This window comes from Chiloscyllium plagiosum, unplaced genomic scaffold (genome assembly GCF_037043375.1).
Source record: "Chiloscyllium plagiosum isolate Xiang-an unplaced genomic scaffold, Cpla_swu_hap1 HiC_scaffold_11, whole genome shotgun sequence".
NCBI classification, from domain to species: Eukaryota; Metazoa; Chordata; class Chondrichthyes; order Orectolobiformes; family Hemiscylliidae; genus Chiloscyllium; species Chiloscyllium plagiosum.
The window spans coordinates 44,591,968-44,610,391 of record NW_028270149.1 but is presented as its reverse complement, the minus strand read 5'-3'; the positions used below and the strand labels follow the sequence as shown (position 1 = coordinate 44,610,391).

The window sequence follows — 18,424 nt, the reverse complement described above, 5'->3', positions numbered from 1 at the left end:
CTTGTGCAAATTGTGAGCTGGGTGCCTGTCCTTGCATGTAAAGTATGCCCACAGCAACCTTTCAATGTGAGTTCTGCCAGACCCAGCAATGCAGATATGAAATTCCTAAGCATCCTACAAATGGATCAGAGAGATACCATGAGCATTCTGAGGGGTTGTCAAATGTCAGGTGTCAGTGTTGGCAAACGAAGGGTGCATGAGGCTGGTGCCCATGGATTGTACCCTGAGATGCCCATACTGGGCAACATGGAAGCACCTTGCAGCCAGTGGTCAAGTTGAAGTTGCCTGGTACCCGCTCTGACTTGCATCTCAGGAATTCTCAACCTTCAGTTTGTTCTTGATCTTAAGGTAAAGTTTGTTTAAAATACCTGGTCAGATAACAGGCTGCATTGCAACAAGGCAAGATGTACATTTACTAAGGTGAGGGGAGGTGATGCCTAGTGATATTACCACTAGATTATTAATCCAGGGGACTCAGATTCAAATCCCACCATAGCAGATGATGGAATTTGAATTCAATAAAGAATCTGGAATTAAGGATCTAATAATGACCATGAAACCATTGTTGACTGTTGGAAAAACTCATCTGGTTCATTACTGTCCTTTAGGGAAGGAAATCTGCTGTCCTTTTCTGTCTGGCCTACATGTGACTCCAGAACCACAATAGTATGGTTGACTCTTAACTGCCTTCTGGGCAACTAGGGACGGGTAACAGAGAGGCCAACATCCCATGAGTAAATTTTTAAAAGTTCACCACACACATGACAGACGCATAAAAGATGCAATGAATTGTTCCCACTGACAAGATAAGCCTCACTGGACGTCTCTCTTGATCATGCTCACCATAGGCCAAGTCATTGAGGCTTCTAAAAGATTCAGTCCAAAGTTAACATTTCAAGTCCAATATGACTCTGGTTCCAAAGAAGAGTGTGGTTTCCATAATGTTCTCACAGTTCCTCATTACTGGACTCCTGTACACTGCTGTGGAAGAGACGGCTCCTGGCCTCGAAATTCAGAGGGACAACTGATCAGGACAAGAATTAGAGCTTTTGATCATGATTGTAAAATATGTAGCTTGGGTTTCTACTTCATTACCAAAAGAAACCTTGAGTGTTTCCATGCTATACAGATGGGACTGACTTCCAGTATTCAGTTTGCATTTCTGAAAGTTCAATATTGGCTTGATCTCATTTGAAGTTAAGGGTCTTGTCCCCCTAGTTTGCTTTTCTTAGAGTGGAGTCTGTAGAATAAAAAGACAAAATAACTCTGTATTATCCTTTTCAACAAAAAAATGATTCTTCTCAAAAGCTACAGCCAAGAGTTCATGAAAATGGTTTTCTGGTTGCCCACTTATAGGAAAGATATTATTAAGCTGGAGAAGGTTCAGGAGAGATTGACCAAGTTGTTGTCAGGTATAGAAGGTTTGAGTTATAAAGAAAGATTTGATAGACTGGGACTTAGGAGGTTGAGACGTGATCTTATAGAAGTTTATAAAATAATAAGGGGTATACATAGGGTTAATAATAGTTCATCTTTTCCTGAGGATGGGGCATTTCAAGACTAAGGGGCACAATTTTAAGGTGCGAGGAGAAAGATTTTAAAAAGACATCAGGGACTTTTTTTTCACACAGAGGGTGGTTTGCATGTGGTATGAACATCCTGAAGAAGTAATGGATGTGGGTACAATTGCCATGTTTAAAAGACATTTAGATAAGTATATGAATAGGAAAGGTTTGGAGGGATATGGGCCAGGAACAGGCAGGTGGGACTGGTTTAGTTTGAGATTATATTTGACATAGATTGGTTGGACCATGGATCTGTTTCCATGCTGTATGACTCCATGACGCTACGGTTGGGTCAAATGAAAGGGTATTGAAAGATCCAGGATCTCTTCATTCATAAGATCATCTGCCACTGCTGCTGCATCATTCTCTTCCACTCTTTCTGAGAGGGCAAATTATAGACTAAAACTTCATCCTGCAGTGGGGTATCATCATCCTCAGAACAGCAGGCTCCTGTTCAAGCCTCCCTTCAAAGAGAAATGAAAGATTTGTAATATCCTCCTGTGGTCCTACAACTGTATCATTAATGAAATCTGACTTACTGGAGTCAACTTCAATCTCAACTACAGCTGGTGAATAAACAAGATTTCGAGCTACACATGCAGAGGAAAATGCTGATTGGGATTGGTAGATCATTGATATACTTCTATGCTCTTGCTGTGATTCCTCCTGCACCTTGAAGTTCGATAGAAAATGGGAGGAGAAATTAAGACCTTAAGCACAGAAGTCGAATTTTAAAAATTGGACACACTTACCTGCATATCTAAAATTATCCAGTGGTTCTACAATTTCATGCAAGAAAGAGGTATCTTGAATAAAACCAAAATACCGTGGAAGCTGGAAATCTGAAATAAAAACAGAAGGTGTGGGAGAAGCAACACTAAACTGCTGCTGGTTTGCTCTTTAGATACGTCGCTCTGCCCCCCCCAGTTCTGTAACTGAATTTATGGTTTTGACTCTTTCATCTAATGTACTGCACTGTGCTGCCATTGGGCTTCATTTCAGGTGTTCCACATCATTTGCTTCCTGTTACGTCGGTCTGGTCACTGTTGCCAACATGGCGTAAATGAAATTGTACACCTACGTGAGTGAAAATTAACAGGCTGTGTTGAATGTAGCTGTGTATGGTTATAATGGGAAGAGAGGAAACCTCTGGATCCCTATCAGCGTAGATTCCAGTTCCATGTGATCATGTTTCCCGTGATCTGTTATTGTGCTCAGCTCAACACTCACATGTACATGTCTCATCATGAGGGTAACATTTTGAAAAATGCAGCATGAACACAAAATTGTCCTGAATCATCAATTTAGATTGCGCTGCAGTCCTGGAGTGAATATGTTGTCTTGAAAACAAGTGCTGTGAACCAAGCCAAACTGAGAGATAAACCTGGATTTTAATATTTGATAGGGTTCCTTCCGTGCTGGGGCTCTGCAGTATCCACTATCTCAAAGAAACAGTAATCAAAAATGATGGCAGAAAAATAAATGTTTTCTACGGTAGCCTATAAACTATTCTAATCTGTTTCACAATACTAAGGGTCAAAAAAACAGTGCCTTAAAGTCTAAAGGTGAATGGCTTATTCTTTCCATTGTCCTGTGTCTGATAAATTGTGTTCTCAGAAATGGCATATGGAGGACTTTACAAAGTAAAGATTCACCATGCAATCTGTTTATTGTTTTCAATGGCCAATGTAATGCATTGTGCGAAGTTGACTTTGTAGTCTGGTCTCTTTGTACTTAACTGTCAATGAAAGAAATTGGAGTAAGACACAAAAACGATTCTTCTGATAACCTACATCATTTCAACAATTTCCAGTTTCTTCACCTTCATAATCTCCTCTTCACAATGAATACCCAATCTCTTACACATCTTTCAGCAGGATTGCCTGAGAGCTCTCTACTTCCTTGATCGAGATCAATACATAATCCTCCATATGTCAGTTCCCCTTGGCTCCTCACACCTCCATTTAAATTTAGCATCAGCTCGTGCCAAACTATAGTTCCATCTATTACCTCACTGAATGTAATATGGAAAAATATACAGAAATAGAAGCAAGGTATCTTAAGAATCAATATATTATGGGGTTTGAAGTGTAATTCTGGATTGGAATATGCTTCACTCTTGTGTTAAAATGACCAAGAAAAGACATTCATTGGGATTAATAGCAATAGTTTTAGTAGTCCCCCAAGTAAGTTAAAGATAATTGTAACCCAAACATGGCTTGATTTTAGACAGGCAGCCTAAAAGCCTAGAGTTGGTTGTCGGATTGAGGAAGGGAGTGGAGAGTGTATTTGGTTGTCTTCAGAATATCTTTTTCTTGAAATATACTAGTTATATTTAGAATGTAGGTAGTTGTTCATTGCTGGACAATGGAGGATAGTCTGAACAGTCATATCAAACATACAGTGAAGTGAGATAATGGCACACAAATGCTGGAATAAAATATATTATTTATTACTTTTGTTCGAGCCAACATCACACTGTGAAGAGAGCAGAAGTTGGATTGAATTTTGGGAATGCAGCTCAGTGAAAATGTGTTAAGAATCTGGGTTAGAAAAAAAATTAGGGATCAGAAAGTAGGTTTGGCAAGGAGAACTTGATTGGGTGAGAGGTGAAACGTCAGTTCTCTAAAGCAGGATGCAAGTTTACAACTACATTCTCAGAACTATAAAGATGGGTTGAGGCTCGTCATTTGTGGGCGGCACGGTGGCACAGTGGTTAGCACTGCTGCCTCACAGCGCCTGAGACCCGGGTTCAATTCCCGCCTCAGGTGACTGACTGTGTGGAGTTTGCACGTTCTCCCCGTGTCTGCGTGGGTTTCCTCTGGGTGCTCCGGTTTCCTCCCACAGTCCAAAAGATGTGCAGGGTCAGGTGAATTGGCCATGCTAAATTGCCCGTAGTGTTAGGTAAGGGGTAAATGTAGGGGTATGGGTGGGTTTTGCTTCGGCGGGTCGGTGTGGACTTGTTGGGCCAAAGGGCCTGTTTCCACACTGTAATGTAATCTAATCTAATCTAATGTCATTTTGCACACATTTGCATGTCATGTATGTTCATTAAAGATCAACTTTCTAGAATAAATGTCTCCTTCTCACTTCAGTTCTCCACAAACAAACAATATATTCAGATTCACTATTCCATGTAAGATATGCAGTGCACAAGGTATTGTACTTGATGAACTGTAGACTGAGCAAAAGCTGCCTTATCTTGTCGGGAGGATTTATGTGTGCCACATCATGATGGAGATCAGGTGGCAGTAAGCAGAGTTGCACTGGGGAGATTGACTGAAGGAGGGAGACTAGAATTATGGGAATTGATGCTTGCCAAGGGTGGGATGTGTCTGGCAAAGATAGGCAGGCTGACCAGGGATGGCTTGGCATGAAAGTATGTTTACTTGCAGGCATCCATTTGATAGCTCTAGTGATGTCCCTGGTTTACAGGAATTTAATCCCTGTCATGTGTCCTTTACCAATGATGCTAGGACTTCCAACCACTTAAGATAATGGCAGTGGTGTTGATTTCCTTCCCATTCCACCTCAAGATTCAATATATAATAGTACATGCAAATGTAATAAGCGAAGAGCCACATACTTGTATGAGAAAATCTGACTCAATTCTGAGCAGAAGTGATGATTGCTTCCCATACCTAATACCAAACCTAAATTACATAACTCAAGGCCTGGCAGAAGATTGGAGCAGTTTTGTGATGTGTAGGTAATTGTGGCTTTAAAATAGCACCAGTGTATTTTCCAATACTGTTTGAATTTGAAGTATCAGTGTTTTAACATTGAAGTCAAATATTAATATATTCTGAAATAGCTACTTTTTCTGCCTGTGATTTCAAGTAATTTAGTTTGACAAAAATGTAAAACAAACAACTAAATAACTCTTATCCATTGAATTTGTAGCATAAAAGCAATTGAACAAACGATTATAAGCTGTGTATATTTTATTTCAGATCTCAGAAGGAAGAGAGGCTTCTTAAACTTTTCATGTTCACAGCGACCCCTTTCCCATTTCTCTCCATTTAAGAAATAATATGTCAGTACCATGCAATCCGTTTCTAATTCCGTGCATAATTTTTATGCTTGTCAAACAAGAGAAACAAAATAGCATATGCTATTAGATTAGATTCCCTACAGTATGGAAACAGGCTCTTCGGCCCAACAAGTCCACACTGACCCTCCAAAGAGTAACCCACCCAGACTCATTCCCTTTGACTACTGCACCTAACGCTATGGGCAATTTATTTCACCTGACATCTTTGGTCTGTGGGAGGAAATCCACGCAGACAGGGGGAGAATGTGCAAACTCCATACAGACAGTCGCCTGAGGCTGGAAGCAAACCTGGATCCCTGGTGCTGTGAAGCAGCAGAGCCAACCACTAAGCTATTCTGCCGCCCAATGATCCAACTGATGTTGATCTGGGCAACTCAGATCGTAAAATAAAACTTGGCTTGATAGATCATATGATTAATTTTGCAGTTGGTTGTGTGATGAGTAGTCACTGAAATTATACAAAGACTGTTTTTTTTTATTTTTTAACAACTGAGAATAAGAATAATACACAAAAAAGACAAAAAAAGTCAAACTATATAGTTAGAAAAATCTTAATGCAAACAGCAGGATAAAATTTCAGCTTGTTCCTCAACACTATCCTTTTAAAGAAACTCAATTCTGAAGAATATTCACTCATATCGTAACTCTTTAAGTTTTTACCTAACTGACACCTCCAAATTTCTTTTTTTTTGGTCTGCAATGATAGTCTTACAATTCCTATCCAAGTCTGTAAGCTTGAATTTTTCACAATTCTGATGACATGAAATGATTTCAATTCTAATAATTTGAAGATTTTTATCCAAAGTTTCCTTGTTTAGAAGATCCTCAAATGAAAAATAATTAATTAGAGGTGACTGATTCCCCAAACTAAATTTTCATCTCTTCTGCAAGAAGAAATTGGTCTCCTTTCTGAACTGAAATAACTTTCTGAATTGAACTCCAAACTGATGATGTTCTTGTCTGTTATAAAATCAGCAATATGAAGATTCTATCCATTGACATTACAATGGTTCTGCCAGGCACTTGACAGCAGTCACATGCTATTTTTGGAGTGGATGTACTTAGGTAACTGTTCAAGTTGACTTTCTGAACTGTTTAAAAAAAGTTACTTTCAAAGTGATCAACACCTAAAAATTTGAAAACCCAAATCTCAAAATATATATTGCACACATTTTATGACATCACCCTAAAGGAAAAAGTAAAATTATTTATCTATCATCTATTAAAAAAATTCTTAATATCACTCTTCCAATGTCACATATGGCCAGATAGTCATTGAGGCAATCCATGTGGCATGTCAAAACCATGCAGAATCCTAGATGGAATTGATGAATTGTCCGGGAAATTGAAGTTTCTGATGAACAATTCTCCTCCATCTGAAACCTCTGAAATAACTGATTAAAGGTGGAAAATTCAGAGATTTCTGGTACAGTTAATAGCTCTCCAGTCAGTTAGATAATTTAAAACTTAGTCTAGTTTGTGGAAGACTGTTAATCTGACTCTCCAAAACACCATACACCCCAACTACATCTCCACCAAACCCTCATGTTGCCCAGATGCCTAACAACCTCCTACCACTCTTCCAAATCCTCCCCCCTCCAACCACATATATCCAACCCAACACAATTTCATTTTCCAAAGATCTGATACTCTTCTTGTCCCACTGGATCTGAGCTCAATCCCTGGGACCTAACACCCACTCTACCACCGGAACCCCTGCCAGCCCCAATATCCTTCTCCCTCATTGGACCCAGCAGCTCCTTCCCTACAAGCCCTAAACCCTTACTTGCTGTTATCTATAACTATCATAAGACTATATGATATAACAGCAGAATTAGACTATTTGGCTCATCAAGTCTGTTCCATCATTCAATCATGGTTGAACTCCATTTTCCTGCCTGTCTCCAAGTCAAGACAAATAGCATTTGATGACCTTACTAATCAAGAATGTATCTATCTATCCCTTGAGTATACTCAATGACTTGGTCCCTTCATCCCGAAACTGCCCTGACCCCACAATTCTATTGCATGCTTATCTTTTCACTGCAGGTATCAAAATGTCTCACAGGACTGTTGGACATTTCATTCTGAGAATACTGCACATCGACTACTGCAAAAGTGGCATGGTTTAATTTCTGTCAACTATCCTGCACTACAAGTGGCATCAGGATTCCTGGCTAGAAATGCAGAGCTCAGTTCTAATGGGAAAAAAAGTGGAATTGTAATGCGTATGATTGCCATTCCCAGAATATCCAGGTCAATGCATTTATATTAAACACACATCGAATAAACAATTAGATCCTACCCAAGCTCATTTTGATCAATGAATTCACTTTGTTCTTTTTTCCTTTATTCACTTGACAAATCATTTGTCATAACAAATATACAAATAACTTTTAAAATTTCAACTATAGCTATAAAGGATCAGAATATCTAAACATAAACAACACAACAAAGTTTCAGCCCTTTCCCAGACAATGTATTTTTATAGCTACTCAATTCCAAAGAAATTTCACTCATCTTTCATCTTTTCAAGTTTTTACTTAACTGACACTTTGCACTTTCATTTCCTTGGATTGCAGGTGCAGTACAATGATCCTTTCTGAGTCTGCTGACGTGAACCTTTCACAATACTGCTGATACTCACAATACTGTTTCAGCTCTTACAACTTGAAGAACTCTATCCAGATTCTCTGGACTTGGAAACTTTACACTAATACACATATAGTAACATTGTAATACACTTCAGCTGAGATAACTGTATCCCCTGAACTAAAAACTTGGTTTCTCTTGGAAGGAACTGTTCTCCCTTATGAAATGAAGTCAGAGTCGAAGATAATGGGTTTTGATCTGTTGTAAAGTCAGCAATATAAGCATTCTATCCATTAACATTACTGGGTTCGACCAGGGTCTTTTCCTGCTTTCTTGAAATTGATGTGCCAAGGTCACTGTTACATATGACTTGCTGACTTGGTTTAAAAAAAAATCACAAAACTGATTGACATTCATCAACCTCTGCAAAATTCCAAAACCTACTAACAATATAAACAACTCACAGTACACATATTATCACATATGTTTATGACAAGAATTCCATGATTTATAGAAGAATCAGGGTTGTAATAAAGAAACACACCATTTTTGGAAGTCAACTGAATACACTAATTCTCACATATTATTAATGTGTGAACTTATAAGTATTAGCCCAAAGTTGACAGTTGTCTGTGACACAAAATTGAATTGAGAGGTGAGGTGACCTTATTCTTTTCTGTTGTCAACATGTGCAACAGTAATAATACTAAACTAATTTTCATGTCGGGATCAGTCTTAGCAAATGACCCTTCCTGAGATAATAACTGCATTAATGCATCTAATTAAAAAGCCTGGATTCAGAATACTACTGCAGCTCTGTAACTCCAAACTTGAAATTAGAGACAATGACATACAAAGTTTTATGCTCTCTAATAATGTATGGATAAATGATATCCAGACTCCATTGTCCAATAATAGCTAAACTATCTGAAACTACTTATGAGAACAATGAGAAGAGATGCTCTGGTCAGATGACATGCATGTTTTTGATAAAGGTTTTAATAAGACATATCAAAAATCGATGCCAATGAAAGGTAGACACTGCCTAAGAACATCTACTCTTAAGCCACATGCAGACAGAATTGTGAGTTGGCTTTAAAATTTCCCCCTGAGAGACAGATTCAGGGCTTTGCTTGCACATTGACTGAAATACAATAAAGGAAATGTGATGTTATGCCCATGAAACAAAAGCTAAGCCATCTGTTTAAACCATCCTTCTTCCATGAATAAAATGGGTTATGGGCCTACATATTCTCAAGTCTTCAACCCACTGAAAATTAAATGCATCAAAGTAATCTTGAAATTATAAAAGATAAATATATGCTATTTTTATATTCACAACCTTCTCCTGAGAGTGTATGCATCTGAGGGTCTGTGAGCTTGGTTATAATTGCATGCATTCTGGTTTGAACATTAAACATTTATTTTTATTTTCAAACTTATAAAACTCTGTCACTTAACTGCTTCTGATAATTACAACAAGCGGGAATCTTCAGTCAGTGAATAGGCAAAAACGATGGCAACCAAAGACGGCACTTCTTCCAAATGTATAATCATAATGGCTGCCAATTTGTTTTGTTCTTTTTCTTCACTCAATGGCTGGACTAGCATATGTTTTTTGTCACTATTTGCCTTGAGAAGGTGATGATGAGCTACCATCTTAAACTGCTGCAGTCCATTTGGCGTGGTACACCCACAATGCCACTAGAGAGTGAGTTCCAGGATTTTGATCCAACAATAGTAAAGGAATGGCAAAATATTTCCAACTCAAGACGGTGAGTGGCTTGGAGCAGAACAGTAATGGTGCTCCAATGTCCCTGATGCCCTTGTCCTTTTAGATGGTAGGGTGGTCATATTTTTGGAAGGTGCTATCTAAGGATCTTTGGTGAATTTCTGCAGTACATCTCGGAGATAGTACACACTGTTGCCAATGAGCATCGGTGGTGGAGGGCTGAATGTTTTTGGATGTGGTGGCAACCAACCAGGCTACTTTGTCCTGGATGGTGTTAACTTCTTAAATGATGTTGGAACTGCACTCATCCAGCTGTACTTATCATCCCCACTTCTGACCTTATTCTAGACAGCCATAGTGTTAAACAGTTAGATAGAGAGGAATTTTTAAGTGTGTACAAGACAATTTTCTGATTCAGTATGTGGATGTACCTACTAAAGAAGGTGCAAAAGGTACCTACTCTTGGGAAATAAGGCAGGGCACGTGACTGAGGTTTCAGTGGGAGAGTACTTTGGGGCCAGCAACCATAATTCTATTCATTTTAAAATAGTGATGAAAAAGGAGAGACCAGTTCTAAAAGTTGAAGTTCTAAATTGGAGAAAGGTCAATTTTGACAGTATTAGGCAAGAACTTTTGAAAGCTGATTGGAGGCAGATGTTCGCAGGTAAAGGGATGGCTGGAAAATGGGAAGCCTTCAGAAATGAGATAACAAGAATTCAGAGAAAGTATATTCCTGTCAGAGTGAAAGGGAAGGCTGGTAGGCATAGGGAATGCTGGATGACTAAAGAAATTGAGGGTTTGGTTAAGAAAAAGAAGGAAGCATATGTCAGGTATAGACAGGTTGGATCGAGTGAATCCTTGGAGGGGATAAAGGAAGTAGGAGTATATTTGAAAGGGAACTGGGAATTTGTGTTGCAGACGTTTCATCCCCTGTCTAGGTGACATCCTCAGTGCTTGGGAGCCTCCTGTGAAGTGCTTCTGTGATGTTTCCTCCAGCATTGAAAGTGATTTGTACCTGCCGCTTCCGGTTGTCAGTTCCAGCTGTCCGCTGCAGTGGCTGGTATATTGGGTCCAGATCGATGTGCTTATTGATTGAATCTGTGGATGAGTGCCATGCCTCTTGGAATTTCCTGGCTTTTCTCTGTTTGGCTTGTCCTATAATAGTAGTGTTGTCCCAGTCGAACTCATGTTGCTAGTTATCTGAGTGCGTGGCTACTAAGGATAGCTGGTCGTGTCGTTTCGTGGCTAGTTAGTGTTCATGGATGTCTTCCTGTTTGTCCTATGTAGTGTTTTGTGCAGTCCTTGCATGAGATTTTTGTACACTACATTGGTTTTGCTCATGTTGGGTATTGAGTCCTTCGTCCTGGTGAGTTGTCTGAGAGTGGCTGTTGGTTTGTGTGCTGTTATGAGTCCTCGTGGTCGCAGTAGCCTGGCTGTCAGTTCAGAAATGTTTTTGATGTATGGTAGTGTGGCTAGTCCTTTGGGTTGTGGCATGTCCTCATTCCCTTTGGCAGCTGTTGATGAAATTGCGGGGGTATCCGTTTTTGGCAAATACATTGTAGAGGTGTTCTTCTTCCTCTTTTTGCAGTTCTGGTGTACTGCAGTGTGTTGTGGCCCTTTTGAACAGTGTCATGATACAATTTCGTTTGTGTGTATTGGGGTGGTTGCTTTCGTAGTTTAAGACTTGGTCTGTGTGTGTGCCTTTCCTGTATACCTTTGTGGTCAATTCTCCGTTCGGTGTTCTCTGTACCATCACGTCTAGGAATGGGAGTTGGTTGTCCTTTTCTTCCTCTCTAGTGAATCAGATTCCTGTGAGTGTGGCGTTGATGATCCGGTGTGTGTTCTCTATTTCTGTGTTTTTAATGATTACAAAGGTATCGTCTACATATCTGACCCAGAGTTTGGGTTGAATTTGCGGTAACACTATTTGTTCTAACCTTTGCATTACCGCCTCTGCTACGAGTCCAGAGATGGGTGAGCCCATGGGTGTGTCGTTGATTTGTTCATATATTTGGTTGTTGAATGTGAAGTGTGTTGTGAGGCACAGGTCCAGTAGTTTGAGTATGCAGTCTTTGTTGATAGGTTCCCGTCTTGTTGTCTGTTCTGTATGTCCAGCAGGTTGGCTATTGTTTCTCTGGCTCGGGTTTTGTCGATAGAGGTGAACAGTGCCGTTACATCGAATGAGACCATAGTTTCTTCCTTGTCTATGTGTATATTTCTGATGATGTCCAAGAATTCCTGTGTTGATTGTATAGAGTGTCTGGATCCGCTGATCAGGTGTTTCAGTTTCTGCTGTAGTTCTTTAGCCAGTTTGTGTGATGGTGTCCCTGGTAGTGATACTATGGGTCTGAGTGGGATGTTTGGTTTGTGCACTTTAGGTAGTCCATCGAATCTGGGGGTGTTGTTGCTTTCAGGTTTCATTCTCTGTAGGTCAAACCTGGTTATCTGTTCGTTTTTTTGTAGCTTCTTCAATGTGTTGTTTATCCTATTGGTGAGCTGTGGGGTGGGGTCAAATTCCTTCTTTTGGTAGGTGTTGGTATCTGCAAGTAGTTGTTGTGCTTTTTGGATGTACTCTGCTTTGTCCAGGATGACCGTCATTCTGCCTTTGTCTGCTGGTAGTATGATTATGTTCTTATCATTTCTTAGTGCTTTTAGTGCTTCCCTCTCCTTGGTGTTGAGGTTATGTGTTTGTCTTTTCCTTGTTATCAGGGGTATGATACTTTGTCTCACTATTTGTTGTGTCTCTTCTGTCAGTCCATTGTTTCTGAGTGTGCATTCTAGTGCTGCTAGGAAGTCTGCTGTCTTGGCGTCCCTGTGGTTGTAGTTGAGTCCCTTGGCCAGTATTGTTCTTTCCGTGTCTGTGAGCTGTCTGTGGGAGAGGTTTCTAATCCAGGAGTGTGCTGTGGTGTCCTCTCTGTTGTGTGTTAGTTTGGCCATTTTTTCTTTTAGTGCCATTTTTTTGCGGTGTGTGGTCCTGTTCTGTCCTATGGTGACGGCCTGTTCTATGGTCAGGGTCCATTGCTGATTGGTGGTTTTTGAAATTAATGATTTTTGGCGAGCAATTTCTTGTTTGTATTTGTGTAGTCTGTTGTGTGCGTTTGTAATCATTACCTGGATCCGTTCTGTCTGGCTGTGTCCCTGGCTTGTGGGTTGTTGACTGGTGGTCTGTATCTGACACATGGTAGAAGGATTCAATTCTTTCGGCATTCGTGCAGGAACCGTTGTTGTTCGTATGTGGCGCTTAGGCGGTTGGCACAGGATTCCCATTTCCTGGCTTGTCTTAGTGTCTCTCACCTGTAGATGTTCAAAGTTTGGGAGAAGATTTGTAGCTCGGGTGCTTGTTGTGGTTCTGTTCGCCGAGCTGGGAATTTGTGTTGCAGACGTTTCGTTCCCTGTCTAGGTGACATCCTCAGTGCTTGGGAGCCTCCTGTTAAGCGCTTCTGTGATCTTTCCTCCGGCATTTGTAGTGATTTGTATCTGCCACTTCCGGTTGTCAGTTCCAGCTGTCCGCTGCAGTGGCCGGTATATTGGGTCCAGGTCGATGTGCTTATTGATTGAATCTGTGGATGAGTGCCATGCCTCTAGAAATTCCCTGGTTGTTCTCTGTTTGGCTTGTCCTATAAGAGTAGTGTTGTCCCAGTCAAACTCATGTTGCTTGTCATCTGAGTGTGTGGCTACTTAGGATAGCTGGTCGTGTTGTTTCGTGGCTAGTTGGTGTTCATGGATGCGGACCATTAGCTGTCTTCCTGTTTGTCCTGCTGGACATACAGAACAGACAACAAGTGGGGGAACCTATCAACAAAGACTGCATACTCAAATTACTGGACCTGTGCCTCACAACACACTTCACATTCAACAACCAAATATATGAACAAATCAACGGCACATCCGTGGGCTCACCCATCTCTGGACTCATAGCAGAGGCGGTAATGCAAAGGTTAGAACAAACAGTCTTACCGCAAATTCAACCCAAACTCTGGGTCAGATAGGTAAATGATACCTTTGTAATCATTAAAAACACAGAAATAGAGAACACACACCGGATCATCAACTCCACACTCACAGGAATCCGATTCACTAGAGAGGAAGAAAAGGACAACGAACTCCCATTCCTAGATGTGATGGTACAGAGAACACCGAACGGAGAATTCATCACAAAGGTATACAGGAAAGGCACACACACAGACCAAGTCTTAAACTACGAAAGCAACCACCCCAACACACACAAAAGAAGTTGCATCAAGACACTGTTCAAAAGGGCCACAACACACTGCAGTATACCAGAACTGCAAAAAGAGGAAGAAGAACACCTATACAATGTATTTGCCAAAAACAGATACCCGCGCAATTTCATCAACAGCTGCCTAATGGAAAGACAACGGAATGAGGACATGTCACAACCCAAAGGACTAGCCACACTACCACACATCAAAAACATTTCTGAACTGACAGCCAGACTACTGCGACCACGAGGACTCATAACAGCACACAAACCAACAGCCACTCTCAGACAACAACTCACCAGGATGAAGGACCCGATACCCAGCATGAGCAAAACCAATGTAGTGTACAAAAATCCCATGCAAGGACTGCACAAAACACTACATAGGTCATGAGGCATGGCACTCATCCACAGATTCAATCAATAAGCACATCGACCTGGACCCAATATACCGACCACTGCAGCGGACAGCTGGAACTGACAACCGGAAGCGGCAGGTACAAATCACTATAAATGCCGGAGGAAACATCACAGAAGCGCTTCACAGGAGGCTCCCAAGCACTGAGGATGTCACCTAGACAGGGGACGAAATGTCTGCAACACAAATTCCCAGCTCGGCGAACAGAACCACAACAACGAGCACCCAAGCTACAAATCTTCTCCCAAACTTTGAACTTAAGAAGGAAATCAGGAGGGCAAAACGGGGACATGGGATAGCTTTGGCAAATAGAATTAAGGATAATCCAAAGGGTTTTTACAAATATATTAACGACAAAGGGTAACTAGGGAGAGAATAGGGCCCCTTAAAGATCAGCAAGGCGGTCTTTGTGTGGAGCCACAGAAAATGGGGGAGATACTAAATGAATATTTTGCATCAGTATTTACTGCGGAAAAGGATATGGAAGATATAGACTGTAGGGAAATAGATGGTGACATCTTGCAAAATGTCCAGATTACAGAGGAGGAAGTGCTGGATGTCTTGAAACGGTTAAAGGTGGATAAATCCCCAGGACCTGATCAGGTGTACCTGAGAACTCTGTGGGAAGCTAGACAAGTGATTGCTGGGCCTCTTGTTGAGATACTTGTATCATCGATAGTCACAGGTGAGGTGCTGGAAAACTGGAGGTTGGCAAAAGTAGTGCCACCGTTTAAGAAGGGTGGTAAAGCCAAGCCAGGGAACTATAGACCGGTGAGCCTGACCTCAGTGGGGGGCAAGTTGTTGGAGGGAATCCTGAGGGACAGGATGTACATGTATTTGGAAAGGCAAGGACTGATTTGGGATAGTTAACATGGCTTTCTGCGTGGGAAATCATGTCTCACAAACTTGATTGAGTTTTTTGAGTAAGTAACAAAGAAAATTGATGAGGGCAGAGCAGTAGATGTGATCTATATGGACTTCAGTAAGGCATTCGACCAGGTTCCCCATGGGAGACTGATTAGCAAGGTTAGATCTCATGGAATACAGGGAGAACTAGCCATTTGGATACAGAACTGGCTCAAAGGTCGAAGACAGAGGGTGGTGGTGGAGAGTTGTTTTTCAGACTGGAGGCCACAAGGATCGGTGCTGGGTCCTCTACTTTTTATCATTTATATAAATGATTTGGATGCGAGCGTAAGAGATATAGTTAGTAAGTTTACAGTTGACACCAAAATTGGAAATGTAGTGGACAGCAAAGAGGGTTACCTCAGATTACAACAGGATCTTGACCAGATGGGCCAATGGGCTGAGAAGTGGCAGATGGAGTTCAATTCAGATAAATGCGAGGTGCTGCATTTTGGGAAAACAAATCTTAGCAGGACTTTTCCACTTAATGGTAAGGTCCTAGGGAGTGTTGCTGAACAAAGAGACGTTGGAGGGCAGGTTCAAAGCTCATTGAAACTGGAGTCGCAGGTAGATAGGATAGTGAAGAAGGCGTTTGGTATGCTTTCCCTTATTGGTCAGAATATTGAGTACAGGAGTTGGGGGGGTCATGTTGCGGCTGTACAGGACATTGGTTAGGCCACCGTTGGAATATTGCGTGCAATTCTGGTCACCTTCCTATCGGAAAGATGTTGTGAAACTTGAAAGGGATCAGAAAAGATTTACAAGGATGTTGCCAGGGTTGGAGGATTTGAGCTACGGGGAGTGTCTGAACAGGCTGGGGCTGTTTTCCTTGGAGCGTCAGAGGTTTACAAAATTATGAGGGGCATGGATAGGATAAATAGACAAAGTCTTTTCCCTGGGGTCAGGGAGTCCAGAACTAGAGGGCATAGGTTTTGGGTGAGAGAGGAAAGATATAAAAGAGACCTAAGGGGCAACTTTTTCACGCAGAGGGTGGTACATGTATGGAATGAGCTGCCAGAGGATGTGGTGGAAGCTGGTACAATTGCAACATTTAAGAGGCATTTGGGTGGGTATATTAATAGGAAGGATTTGGAGGGATACAGGCCGGTGCTGGCAGGTGGGACGAGATTGGGTTGGGATATCTGGTCGGCATGGACGGGTTGGACCGATGGGTCTGTTTCCATGATGTACATCTCAATGACTTTATGATGACATTAACAAAGCAGTTGAAGATGTTTGGGCCTAGGAAACTACTCTGAGAAATTCCTGCTAATTCCTGTCTTGGATCTGACATGACTGACTTCTAAGAGTCACAACCATCTTCTTATGTGCCAGATATGAACCCAATCAACAGAGAATTTCTCTCGGATTCTGATTAGAATAGATTACTTACAGTGTGGAAACAGGCCCTTCGGCCCAACAATCCACACCGACCCGCCAAAGCGCAACCCACCCAGACCCATTCCCCTACATCTACCCCTTCACCTAACACTACGGGCAATTTAGCACGGCCAATTCAATAAACAGCACATCTTTGGACTGTGGGAGGAAACTGGAGCACCCGGTGGAAACCCACGCAGACACGGGGAGAATTTAGATTAGATTAGATTACATTACAGCGTGGAAACAGGCCCTTCGGCCCAACAAGTCCACACCGCCCCGCCGAAGTGCAACCCACCCATGCCCCTACATTTACCCCTTACCTAACACTACGGGCAATTTAGCATGGCCAATTCACCTAACCTGCATATCTTTGGACTGTGGGAGGAAACCAGAGCACCCGGAGAAAACCCACGCAGACACGGGGAGAACGTGCAAACTCCACACAGTCAGTCGCTTGAGGCGGGAATTGAACCCGGGTCTCAGGTGCTGTGAGGCAGCAGTGCTAACCACTGTGCCACCGTGCAGCCCACAAATGTGCAAACTCCACACAGATTCTCATTCACTCTTGTTTGTTTTCAAGCTTCTTAATGTGATACTGGACCAAATGTGTTTTTAAGATCAAGAGCAGTCATTCTCGCTTCCTGAATTCAGCACTTTATTCCATGCTTGAACCAAGGCTGTAATGAGTGGCACTGGTGAAACACAAACTTGACATCACTCTACAGAGTTAAAAATTACACAACACCAGGTTATAGTCCAACAGGTTTAACTGGAAGCACACTAGCTTTCGGAACGACGCTCCTTCATCAGGTGATTGTCTGTTAAGCCTTTCATCTGTTCGAATACAGTGATAGTTTCACTTCTTTCATGTGTAAATCACAAAACCCCTTTTTTAAAAGTTGCATTCTCGGATTAGCTGTTAACAATGGTGATAGCTAGACAATATGTTGAAGGTGTTAGCCCCCTGTTCTCTGTCTATGACCTGATGTTTAGATTGATCCTAATCTAAAAAGTGAGATAACAGAGTTTTACATAAATTCATGCAGTTTTTGAGCTCAAAAACTTTTTAGAATCTTTTAGAATCAATCTAAACAACAGGTCATAGACAGAGAACACAGGGGGCTAACACCTTCAACATATTGTCTAGCTATCACCATTGTTAACAGCTAATCCGAGAATGCACCTTTTTAAAAAAAGGTTTTGTGATTTACACATGAAAGAAGTGAAACTATCACTATATTCTAACAGATGAAAGGCTTAACAGACAATCAATTCTTCAATGTATAATTTCAGTTACATCTCACTGCGAATTTTTGCTATATATTCTGTGTTACGATCGAGCCCTCCACAATCACCTGATGAAGGAGTGTCGCTCCGAAAGCTAGTGTGCTTCCAATTAAACCTGTTGGACTATAACCTGGTGTTGTGTGATTTTTAACTTTGTACACCCAGTCCAACACCGGCATCTCCGAATCATCACTCTACAGGTTATTGTTGAGCAGCAGCTGCTGAATAGCACTGTTGAAGACACCTTCCATCACTTTACTAATGT

At 41.3% G+C, this 18,424-nt stretch overlaps 1 long non-coding RNA gene across 1 annotated transcript in view; it reads right to left on the bottom strand.

The window, feature by feature from the left end:
- Positions 1 to 598: 598 nt before the first annotated feature.
- LOC148148789 (uncharacterized) overlaps positions 599 to 18,424 on the bottom strand; it is a 180,505-nt gene continuing 162,679 nt past the window's right edge. The window contains exons 2-3 of the long non-coding RNA XR_015758579.1: positions 2,318 to 2,407; positions 599 to 1,240 (exon numbers count right to left, since the gene is read on the bottom strand). This is a non-coding gene — a long non-coding RNA (uncharacterized LOC148148789). The remainder of the gene's footprint in view (positions 1,241 to 2,317; positions 2,408 to 18,424) is intronic.